Here is a 13,085-nt window from a genome sequence, read left to right on the forward strand (position 1 = left end):
GGCTATGATGTGCCTTGGAGAAGATCTTCTTGGGTTGATTCTATTAGGGGTTCTTTGTATTTCTTGAGTTTGGATATTTGAATGCTTCTCTAGATTTGGAAAGTTTTCTTCCAAGATTTCATAGAATAGATTATCAGTGCCCTTACTAGTTTCTTCATCTTCTGGTATTCTGATTATCTGAATGTTTGGGCGCTTAATGCTGTCTAGTATTTCTCATATGGTATTCTCATTTTGGGTTTTTTTTTCTTCATTTTTTTGGTTGTTATTTCTAGATCAGACGTTTTGCCTTCAACATCCGAGATTTGATTTTCTGCAAGAACTAATCTGCTTTTAATACTTTCAAGAGAGGTTTGATTTCCCGAAAGACAGTCTTCATCTCTAAAAGCTCCATTTGATTCTTTTTTACGGTGTGTATTTCCTCTTTCAGGTCATGGAGGAACTTCAACACCTCCTGGAACTTGTTGTCTCTTCTCTCCTGTATCTTCTGGAGTTCATTATCTCCCAGCTCCTCTTGCATCTTGTATAGTTTTGTCACTAGGCATATTCTGAATTCTCTATCAGACATTTCCAAGAGTTCTACTGTACTGTCTGTGGATGAGGAGGATTGTTCTTTTCCCTTAGGCAAGAGATATTTTCTTGGTTTCTCATGTTTCTTGTGCCTCTACAGTGGTTTGTGGTCATTCTGGGACAAAAAATCTCTCCTCTACTGTGCTTCGCAATGTGGTATCCACAGAAAGAGATTACTAGTTCAGATTTATAAAAAGAAATTTCTTCCTTAAAGTAGGAGGCTGAATAAGCATTGAGGATTTCAACGACTCTAAAAGTATTGAGATGTTTGCCTACTGTGCACAAAGGTCTGTCTAGACATTCAGTGTGTGGAGAGTGACGCTTAGAGTGGGAAAGTAAGATTACAAAAAAAAAAAAAAAAGCAAAAATAAATAAAACTAAAAAAATATTACAAAAAGAGAGCATAGCTTCCCTGAACAGGCCAGGACACACCTCAGCTTTAAAAAAGCTATTGGGATTAGCAAGTGAAAAGAAAAGGCTCAAGGTGAGAAGTGGTTGAAAAATTTAAAAAATAAATGAATAAAAATTTAAAGAGAGCAAGAGCATGAGACAGACAGAGAGACTGACGGCCAGAGACGATAGAGGACAGAGGTCGCCCTACCTTGTCTGAATATTTCAGGAGTCTGGAAAATGGGAATAAGAGCATAGCTTCCCTGAAAAGGCCAGCACACACCTCCACCTCAGCTTTAAAATGGCTTCTTGTCTGAATATTTTGGGAGTCTAACTGATGTTTTTTTTTTTTAACTTATTTGCTTGCTGTGGTGGGATGAATTAAATTCCCCCAAACAAGAAAAATAGGTTCACTGAGCATTATTACATTTGGACATAGTTTTATCAAGTCTTATTTAGGATTTTAAAAATATCTGTTTTTGCCTCTTTCTGGAAAGAGAACTATAATCCTTTTACTTAAAATAACTTTAGTGAATTATAACAAATGCACAGTTTTGAATAACTGAATATAATTTTTTATTTTCAGAACCCAAATATACCCCCTCAAGCTCCTTGCGATTCTCTGCACTTTAGCCCAAAGGAACTCTCACACTGGCTTCTAACAGCACAGATTGTTTTTGCTTGTTTCTGTACTTTATACAAAGGAATCATACTACCTGCGTTTCTTTAAATGTCTATGTTCTTAAAGTTTCCTTCTTTCATGACTTGGAGAGAGAGTGAGAGTGAGAGAGAGAGATTCCAACCAGCAATTTTAAAAAGTGTTTTTTTGGGACCGGCAGTTAGTGTAATGACTATGTCGCTGGACTCCCACATAGTTGACCGCGGTTCTCGTCCCGGACCCAGTGGCTTAAACTCACGCCAGGTGTGTGTTCGTGCGTGCCCAAGATCCCGAGAGGAGAATGGAGGAGAAGGGATTGCGGCATGGCCATCCCCCCTGGGGGGTGATTTCTTGCTTTCTATCTCTCTGTCTCTGTCTCTGTCTGGCGAGCGCACACGCTCTATAGCAAAAACCTTTCCAAAAAAATTTTAAAAAAAGTTTTTCTTTTTTAATGTTATTTTCAATTTATTCTCATGTGGAAAGCCTAGTATGTACAGAGATGTATTTAAAAAAATCTAATAAGCACAAACTCATCACGTCTAGAAAATGACTGTTAAGATTTTCTTTTTCTATTTCTTTCCAATTCCTTATTTCTTTCCCTTTCCTTTTTTTTTTTTTTTTTAATTGCTAGAAGATGTGGAGGGAGGGAAGGAGAAAGCAACTCCCCTATGGGTATGGTTATGCCATAATCCCTTCTCCTTTTTTCCATCCTGTTAGGATTTGGGATATACGCATACACCCAGCCATGTTTCTTGAGGCACACAACGTCGAGACACAGGGGATCCAGCATACTTAACCACTAGTCTATGGGGCCAACCTTGTAATTCCTTTTGTATGAAGTGTTTTGAAAATATACATATCTAATACATTCTGAGTATTCAGCTTTGGATTGTCTTATTTTAGCCTAATATTGATTTTAGCATTTTCTTTTTCATTGAAGAATTCATAAGCATCATTATAAAAGGCTATATATTGTCATTTTATAAAAAACCCATCATGTACTTATCCATTCTCATCAGACTGACATTTAGATTGTTTCAAATTCCTTGCCAAGTAAGCAGTACAATGGTTGACATCTCAATCCAATATTTATATTTTAGCCCAAAATATAGTACTTTTGATTATATAATGCACTTCTGATTATTTACTAAGTAGGTAACTAGATGTAAAATCACTCATCCAAGTGTGCTAACATTTTAGACATGCTTACAACTATCACCAAAAATATTTCCAGGAATATTGTACCAGTTTACACTCTGGAGAGCAGTGTATATAGTGTCTGTTTGTCACCATGGAAATCTAGATCCCATTGAGAGAACATGATGTGGCATAAAGGCCCACCTACCCTTACAGCTGTCCTTCATTCTCTTCTTAGAATTTTGGGCACACAATTTCAATTGCATAACTGTGCAATTTTGCTTAACTGCTGTTATTCTTTTTTTTTTTTTTTTTAAGTTTTTTGTTGTTGTTCGTTTTGTTTTGCCATAGGGTGTGTGTGCTTGCAGGAGAGACAGAGAGAGAAAGAGGAGAGAGAGAGAGAAAGAGTACAAAATCATGTCCCCAAGGGGGATGGCCACACCACAATCTCTTGTCTTCCATCCTCCTCTTGGAATTTTGGGCATGTATGCATAAGCACTCTGTGATTTTCAAGCGGCCAGGTCTGGGACTTGAATCTCATAGTTAAGCAATTGTTTAACCCACTCCTAGGTAGTTATCTAAGATACACTAAGACATAGGTCCACACACAAAAACCTTTAAGTGAAAGTCTATGGTGGCTTTATTCATAGTCACCAAAAATTGGAAACAACCCAAATGACTGTCAAATGGTGAAGAGAAAAATAAACAAGTAGTTCCATATCTATAAAATAGAATCTTACTTCCAGAACAAAAACGAACAAGCTCCTGAGGCATGCAACAACGAAACGCTTCTCATTACTCTCAGTAAATCAGAGTTCTAGTTGCTCTGTAGCCTTTCCAATATTTGTTATTGTCAGTTTAAAAAAAAAATTGCTTTACCCATTCTAATAGGCAGATGAATTTATCTTCTATTGGAAAGCATCAGCCCTGGGCCCAATTTAATCAGCGTTGGTATTTTTTGATTCCCACTAGATTGTGAGAATCTAGTGCCTAATCACCATGCCACATGCCGGCCCCACACTGCTATTATTCTTTAAGTGTGTCACTGTTGAGGCACCCTACCTTGCGAACACACTGAGCCTTCTGCATTTAACTGAATATAGAACTGTGGCATGTTGTACACTGGTTAATTAAAGGCCATTCTCTGTACTGCTTTAATTCTTGCTACCAAAACTCACTAATATTTGCTTTAATAATTCTGTGTTTAAAGAAAATCTCTGAATGATCAATTTTGAACTCCTAACTTAAACAATTTGGACAGAAAATTTTATAGTTATACGTAAAGGTAAACTTGCCCTACATTCTTGTAGACTCTCAATCAAGTAAGTATATATATTATATGATATGCTTTCTTTTTCTGTTTTATATCTGTATTATCTAAACTAGAAATGTACATAGTCTATATTTTTAAGAGAGATTTTTGCTATAGAGTACGTACACTCAACAGAGAGACATCCCAGGGGGGATGGCCACACCACAATCCCTTGTTTTTCATTCTCCTCTCGGGATTTTGGACACATACGTTCACATGCCCAGTGTGAGTTTTAAGTTGCCGGGTCCAAGTCTTGAACCGGGTCTGATACTCAAATTGCAGTTGACCCATAGGAGTCCAGCAGTATAACCATTTTGCCATCTGATGGTCCTTATAGACTATTTTTTAAAGTGTATTTATTTTATTTAAGAGAAACAGAGAGAAACAGGCACTTTCCACAGGGTCTTAGCATGCCACAATCCTCCCTCCTTCCCTCAGCCTTCCAGCCAGCTAGGATTGTGGGCATGGGCCTCATAAGTCTTTCAGATTGGTTTTCTCAGGGATTTCCAGGGCTCTTTGGCTCTGATTTGGAGCATATTAATAACGCTTCTTGAGCCAGCAAGTGACATGTTCATTAAGGTGTCTGGATCCCACATGGGTGACAGGACGTTTCAAGTCCCAGACATGATAGCTTGAAGAACATGTCAGGTACATGTGCATGTGTCTCCAAAACCCCAAAAGGAGGGAGAGATGGAGAAGGGGATTATAGCATGATCATCCTTCCCCAACTGGAGATACTTTTTCACTTTCCTTCTCTCTCTCTGGCAAGTATAGACACCCTCTAGCAAATCTAAAAGAAAAAAGCCTTCTGTTCCTATTTATTTTTATTTTTTAATAGACCATGGATTAGTTTATTTTTAACACCCACCATTGTGGGCATGGGCCTCATAAATCTTTCAGATTGCCACAAGATCCAAACTGTGATCTTCCCTGTGGCCCTGACATTGCAAAGTGGCGCCCGACTGCCTGTGCCACCATGGTTGGGCCCATATATTAGTTTTCATAATCCTCTTATTTTAGAAATGGGAAAGAGGACTAAATGGTCTACAAAATCGCTACTCCAGATTAAAAAGAAATTCAAAGTCAAATGTTTAATAAGTAAATTCTGTAACCATTAGATTGTCAGGAAAGGCATGGCACATTTTTGCATAGAAAAATATGTCATGACTTTCCCGACAACCCAGTAGTATGTAGCATGGGCGACATTACTATTCCCAGAAATTAATGTATTAAAGAGTCCGAAGACTGTTCAGACTAAGATCCATAATTAGATATTCCCTTTCCTCCCTATTTCTTTCTCTTTTCTTCTTTTTTCTTCTCTTTTCCTTCTTCCCTTCCTTCTTGCTTATCCCTCTTCCCTCCCTTCCTTCATTTCTATATTTATTATGTTCCAGTTCCAATTCTAGATGCAAAAGATAAAGCAGTCAGTGAAGCAGAGTTTTTGCCCTCATAGCGCTCTTTCCAAATCCAGGTGTATTGAGCTATTATTGATATGCAGTAAAACCCTTCACTTTTAGGAATGCATTGTTATGATCATGACAACCTCTACAGTCATGTAACCACCACCACAATCAAGTTATAATGTATTTTCCGTCATTGCCAAAAGTTCCCTCGGTTTCCTTTGTGCCCATGCCCTCCGCCCACCCCTAGCCCCTGATAAACGCGGATCTGTCTTCTGGCTGCACAGTTTAGCCTTTTCCTGCATGTTGTACAAATGGGATCTTCCAGGATGTAGCCTGTGGGTCGGACTTCTCCGCCTTAGCATATCACCTCTGAGATGCGCTTGGGTCATTGCATGCATCAGGAGCTTGTTCGTTTTTGTTCTGGAAGTAGGATTCCATTTTATAGATATGGAACTATTTGTTTATATTTCTGTTCACCATTTGACAGTCATGCGGGTTGTTTCCAATTTTTGGTGACTATGAATAAAGCCACCGTAGACTTTCACTTAGGTTTTTGTGTGTGGACCTATGTCTTAGTGGATCTTGGGTAACTACCTAGGAGTGGGTTAAACAATCGTTTAACTTTGTAAGAAACTGCCAAACTAGTCTTCCCCGTGGCTGAACCATCTTGCATTCCCACCAGCAGTAAATCAGAGTTCTAGTTGTTCTGTGGCCTTCCCAATATTTGTTATTGTCAGTTTTAAAAAAAAATTGCTTTGCCCATTCTAATAGGCATATGAATTTATCTTCTATTGGAAAACATCAGCCCTGGACCCAATTCAATCAGTGTTGGTATTTTTCAATTCCTCAAACTTCTTTTTTTTGTTTTTAAGATAGTGAATATTTTATGATGAATTTCATTATAAATAAAATGCACCCTTACCCACCCACTTCCAAAGTTTTCTCACTGGAGGTGAAATCTGGGTGAGACAGGGCAAGGGGGTTTCTTTTCTTTGGAGATAGTGCTGTCTTGTTCAGATGGTCGTCTGTTTTTCTTTCTGACACCAAGTTTGCAAAAACTTCTTGATTCCTAACAAAGCATCACAATTCCCCAGACTTCTTTTATGACAGAGTTGAAAGCAGTCCATCGGATTATGATGAGTGGAAGTGACCTCCTGGAATCGTCAGGACTGGTGATTCTATGTAGGTTCTTTTCTGTGGCATTCAAAGCACACCTAAGCTGTTGACAAGTACGCAGGGGTATGTTGTGTGTCAGGAGGGCATGCCTGTACACTGGGATCTTCCAGTAATCAACCAAAATGACAAACACAAAGGGAAAGAGGAGAGGCACCCGATATATGTTCTCTAGGCCTTTTAGAAAACATGGAGTGGTTTCTTTGGCAACATATATGCTAACAAGAAAGGTAATATTGTAGACATCAAGGGACTGGGTACTGTTCAAAAAGGAATGCCCCACAAATGTTACCATGGAAAAACTGGAGGAGTCTACAATGTTACCCAGCGTGCTGTTGGCATTATTGTAAACAAACAAATTAAGGGCAAGATTCTTGGGAGAGAATTAATGTATGTATTGAGCATAGTAAGCATTCTAAGAGCAGAGATAGCTTCCTAAAACGTGTGAAGGAAGATGACCAGAAAGAGAAGGAAGCCAAAGAGAAAGGTACCTGGTTTCAACTCAAGTGCCAGCCTGCTCCACCCAGAGAAGTTACTTTGTGAGAACCAATGGAAAGGAGCCTGAGCTACTGGAAAACCTATTCCCTATAAATTCATGGCATGATGGGTGTTAAAAATAAACTAATCCATGGTCTATTAAAAATTAAAAATAAATAAAAACAGAAGGCTTTTTTCTTTTAGATTTGCCAGAGGGTGTCTATACTTGCCAGAGAGAGAGGGAAAGTGAAAAAGTATCTCCGATTGGGGAAGGATGGTCATGCTGTAATCCCCTTCTCCATCTCTCCCTCCTTTTGGGGTTTTGGAGACACATACACATGTACCTGACATGTTCTTCAAGCTATCATGTCTGGGACTTGAAACGTCCTGTCAGCCATGTAGGATCCAGACACCTTAATGAACATGTCACTTGCTGGCTCAAGAAGTGTTATTAGTATGCTCCAAATCAGAGCCAAAGAGCCCTGGAAATCCCTGAGAAAACCCTTCTTCCCAGATGATTCATCAGGATGGACTGCTGGTGAGACAGTTCAGGAGGATGCTCAATGACCCAGTCCTGAGCTTTCAGGGGCTTGAACTAGGTCATAGTGTAGATAAAGGCCGAATATGAAAATATTAAAATTTTAAAAGAGGATGGATAAAAGGATTACCTACATAGATAGCTGAATATTGGCATGACGGTAAATAAGGAATTGGCATGCTTAAAGTTTTACATCTAAATGATAAGGAGGACCCCAATACCACAGTGAAACATCTTACAAATCCCCGTCTTGCTAAATCCAGTGGTCCGAGAGTTCCGCAGCTGCATTTCACTCAATTTACCAACAGTGTAGACATCACCCAGCTGATGCGCAAGAAGTTCCCCCTTTCTTTATTCTCTTAATTTTAGGATATTACTTCGTGCTTTTCATTCTGTTACCTTACCTGCTCCTTCCTTCTCATTCTCATTCCTCTGCATCTCCCCCACCTCAAAATATTTCTGCCTCTAGCCTGAACGATTTCCTTGAACCTTAGAGTTGCCTATTGACCTAACTGCTCAACATCTCCACTTGGGTGTCTAATAAGCATCTCGATTTTAACATAGTCACAGGCAAACTCCTGATCTGCACAACTCCAAGCCTGTGTTCCTGAAGCTTTCCTTCCTTCTTCCAACCACCCAGGCGTAAAACCGTGAAGCCATTCTTGACTTCTCTGTTTTCCCCACACTGCATCCATATCCATCAACACATGTTTTTGGTTTTACCTTCAAAATAAACCTGAATCTGGGACCAGTAGTTAGCGTAATGGCTATGTCGCTGGACTCCCACGTAGTCGACCACGGTTTGTGTCCCAGACCCAGTGGCTTAAAACTCACGCCGGGCACATGTGTGTACATGCCCAAGATCCCGAGAGGAGAATGGAGGAGAAGAGATTGCAGCATGGCCATCCCCCCTGGGGGGTGATTTCTCGCTTTCTGTCTCTCTGTCTCTCTCTGTCTGTCTGGCGAGTGCACGCGCCCTATAGCAAAAAACTTCTCTAAAAAAATAAATAAATAAATAAACCTGAGTCTGACTAATCTCTGCTTCTACTGCTACTATCATATCTCCCGACGGGGTTGTTTCTGGTCTCCTGGTTGTCTCCTAGGTCTATCCTAATAGCAGTAGTCAATGATTTAAAGTAAGAACAGTCAGATCTTGTCATTCTACTCTTCAGAACCCTTCAATGGCTTATCACCTCATTCAGAGTAAAAGTCCTTACAAGGGCCAAAGCCTAAAAGACGTACAGTAATTGATTCCTTGCTGTTGCTCTAACACAGGACAGGCTACAAAATTTGCATTGCCCATTACAAAATAATATGCAGGCCCTTTGTTAAAAATATTAATAAGTAGGGGTCAGGAGATGGTGTGATGGTTAAGATGCTGGACTCCGACACGGCCTATCGCGGTTCGTGTCCTGGACCTCACTTTCCCTCTCTCTGGTCAAATTAAAAAATAATAATAAATAAAATTAAGTACATCTTTAAAAACTATATTAGTAAGCATTGCTGAGGGCTGACTGCAGAGCATTAAAGTGCAAGGCTCTAATAAGCACAATGCCTGTGGGGCCCACATGCCATGCATCCGGCCCTCCTATGATCTAGTCTTGGGTGTGTTAGCTCTCGCTTACTGTGTCCCAGTTGTAAGGCCTTCCTTGGGCATCTGGAACATGCCTGGCAGATTCCAACATCACATTTTATTTCCTCTGCTAGACTCATTGCTTCCTAGATATCTCTACAACTTACTTCATTTCATTTAGGTCTCTGCTCAAATGTCCACTGACCGAATAGGGAAATTGAAGAGAAGCTGTTTTAGGAATCATAAAATGGAGTTAGTGACCAGCTCTGTGGCCTAGGGTGAGTGCAGCTAAATCTCACCTGGCTGACCACGCAGTTCGAGCCCTCAACCCGGTAATTGGAGAAATATACCAGATGCATATTCCCAAAATCCTGAAAAAAGGGAGAGATGGAGAAGTGATGGTGGTGTGCCCATGCCCCATTGGGGGGTGCTTTCTTTCATTGGGGGGTGCTTTCTTTTCTGCCTCTGTCTCTCTGCCTCTCTGTGATGAGCACATGCACTGTCTAGTAAAAATTATTTAAAAATTAAAAGTTGAGTTTAGTCCTGAATTAGGACTGCATAATTTAAACTTTACAGATGATTTAAATGTACTTATTTTAAGGATTAAAAAAATAATTGAGGCCACAGAAAACCAAAAATGCCTACCTAAACATCTACAACTTCCTGTTAGAAGTTGAGAGTGTGACATTCAAAATAGAAACCCGCGGAACTGGCCCTGTAGCCTAGTAGTTAAAGGAAACTGGATCCCAAATGACTGACCACAGTGTGAATCCTGGCCCCTGGGCAGCTTGAAAAACACACTGGGCATGTGTGCACGCAGGTTCCAAATCCTGACGGAAAGGAGAAATGAAGGAGAAGAGATTGCAGATGCACCAAACTCCACTGGGGGAATGGCCTCCCACCCCCACCACCCTGTCTCCCCAGTTCTTTCTAGTGTGCTCCTGACAGGAGCGGTCAGACCTCACGGGTCTAGAAAGTCTCACAGGTATGAGATGTCCTAATTCGGAGATTTTCATTCGGGAAATGTGTTTTTAAAAGCAATGGTAAAACTAAATGAAAGAACATATATAGAATATAGCAAACATTTCTGGGCTTCTTCTTTAGCAAATACCCATCATTATGGGGAAAGATGAGTTGCTGAAAAATAAAACAAATAGGAGTATTGACTCTGGACTCAGATTTAATTTTGAATCTTGCCTTACTCATTTGGTAGCGTGCCATCAATTCGGCAAGCCTCATTTTCTCCCCTTTCCCGTAAAAGAAGGGTAATAATATCTTTACATAGACTTTGTGAAGAACAGATGAGAGAACCCATGTAAAGTAGTGCAGTGCTGTACATGTAGTGAGCATTAAATAAAGATTTAGTATTTTTATACATTATAGAAGTAATATTCTCTATCAGAAAGGACATAAAGCTACATTTAAAAAAGACTTGTCCCTTTTTTTCATAGTCCCAACTTTGAGTATAACATTTTCTGTTGCTCCTTCATAAGGATGTGACTGTTTATGCTATAGTTGTTTGTGGTTGGGTTGAGGGGAAGTTACACAATGTACTTTTTTTTTTTTTCTGCTGACCGTTTACAAAATTTCTCTGTCGTTATAAGGAGTCAAACATTTCTGAATAACCTAAAGCACAGCTTAAAAACAGGAATGTGTGGGCCTTGAGAGCAGTTAACAAGTGTTCTGAAATTTTCAGCTGATTTTTCTGCTTAGAATAGAGGGAGAAACAATTTGGACTGATAACCCAGGGTTTGGATGGTAGAAGAATATGTAACATTTCTTGTGCCTTTCTATCTAAAGTGAGCCCTTCAACCTTAAACTTCCACTAGATATTTCTTTGCCAAAAACTGGAGGATTGTGTTATTTGATAAAGGGATGTATTTAGGGAAAAAAGGTGGTGGTGGCATGGTGGTTAAAGCACTGGGCTCCCATATGGCCAACCACAGTTTGAGTTCCCGTGGGTTTTGACTCAAGCTGGGCACATGTGAAAGGCCCAGGAGGAGAATGTGGGAGAAGGGATTGTGGCATGGACATCTGCACTGGGGCTGATTTCTCACTTGCCCTCTGTCTTTCTCTGTCTCTTTCCAGTGAGCACACACCCCCTACGTCAAAAACAAACAAATAAACAAAAAATTACAGCCATAGTCACTACGAAATAGCTTAAATGCTCTTATTCTAACTCTCTTACCTTTGTCATTCCAAAAGATAGGAGGTTTGTCCCAAATAAATGTTCTATCTGTCACTAAAGAAGTCTCTATTATCAATTCATTATCTTTAGGACATGGATTGTTTTTCTGGTCATGATTTAAAAGAAAAACAAAAAGTTCATTAATCAACTTTTCCCTTAGTAATCCTTGTGATCCTGACTGCCTGTTCGAAATAGATTATAAGGATGTGGAACACCAAGTGTGGTCATGGAAAGTGAAGCCAACTGGCAGTGAAAGAGCTCTGTATCTCGCTGATAATGTGGGACTGTATTTGTGCATTGCCTCGTACATGTTAGTTGAATATTTGAAGACACAAACCAAGAATTATCTTTGCTTCCTGGAAGTTCCTTTTGCTCATGAGTTGTCCTGACTGGCTATGATGATTGCAATCACTGTGTAATTACTCGAATTTACCAGCTCAGTGCAGGAATATCTGGATGTTGAAATGAGGCTATCCCAGAATCAACTGTGCCTTGGTTCATGGCCTAACAAGCCATATTAGAATTAAAACTGAAATGAGAACTCTAGGGGCCAGAAGGTGGCATGGTGATTAAAGGCGCTGGATTCCCACATGGCCCACTGCGGTTTGTGTCCCAGACCTGGCGGCTAGCTTTCTCACTTTCCCCTTCTTTCTCTCTCGATCTCTGTTTGTTCAAATTTTAAAAAATAATGATAACAAATGGAATTAAATTAAAAAAATAATTCTTTGGGGGGAAAAAAAGAAATGAGAACTCTGCCTTTTTTCTGTTATGTATTTCTAAGGAAATCATAAAGTCTTAAGTCAGAGCATTATTATTGATTACTATGGTTGAAAAATATGATTAGAACAAGAGTGAAAAAATCTAAATACCGGTCACTTTCTGCCCATACTGATGTGGATGGTGTAGATCGGCCAGGCCTGTTCTCCTTTCCCCTGCTTCCTCCCTCCCTTCCCACCCCTCTGTCAGCAGGAGCTGTCCATAGCTCACCTGTTGTAATCTCCCCTATCTCTCCCTAACCCCTCCTGGCCTAGGTGCCACTCGATTGGCCTGCTCTTCCTGTTTGTGAGCCCAGCTCCTTTGTCTTGATCTGGAAAACAGATTCTTTCAGCTGATGATAAAGCTGCTCACTTTTGGGATGATGCAGAGTGGAATCGCTAACTGTTGATGTGTCTATTAGCAGGATGGAATATATTCCAGAGGAAGAGCTTTTAGTCATAGCTTATGGACGATCTATTGCTTTTCATAGTACACTAAGTTTAGACCCAATGAAAACCTTTGGGGCTCCTGCAACCATCAATTCTGTATCTCTTCATCCTGAGAAAGAATTTCTTGTTGCTGGTGGTGAAGATTTTAAACTTTATCAATATGATCACAATAGTGGAGAAGAATTTTTGTAAGATACTACATAGGACACTTTGGTCTTATTCACCATGTGAGATTTAGTCCTGATGGAGAACTCAGTGCCATTGGTTCTGAGGATGGAACACTGAGACTGGCCAACTGTGGTAGGAGAAACATTCACCGTTGGAAATGTGGCTTCCTGATGAAGAGTGGTGAGCTGGCAGAACCAAAGATCTGTTTTCCAGAGACCACAAAGGAGAAACTGGAAGAAATTGTTTCAGAGAATTCAGATTCCCACTACCCTTCAGCTCTGCAAGTTAAGGACTGA

General features: G+C 40.0%; 1 pseudogene; it reads left to right on the forward strand.

Moving 5' to 3' along the window:
• The window catches only part of LOC102496057 (serine-threonine kinase receptor-associated protein-like), a 22,445-nt pseudogene extending 9,360 nt beyond the window's left edge, over positions 1-13,085 (forward strand).

This window comes from Tupaia chinensis, unplaced genomic scaffold, assembly GCF_000334495.1.
Source record: "Tupaia chinensis unplaced genomic scaffold, TupChi_1.0 Scaffold000117_2, whole genome shotgun sequence".
NCBI classification, from domain to species: domain Eukaryota; kingdom Metazoa; phylum Chordata; class Mammalia; order Scandentia; family Tupaiidae; genus Tupaia; species Tupaia belangeri.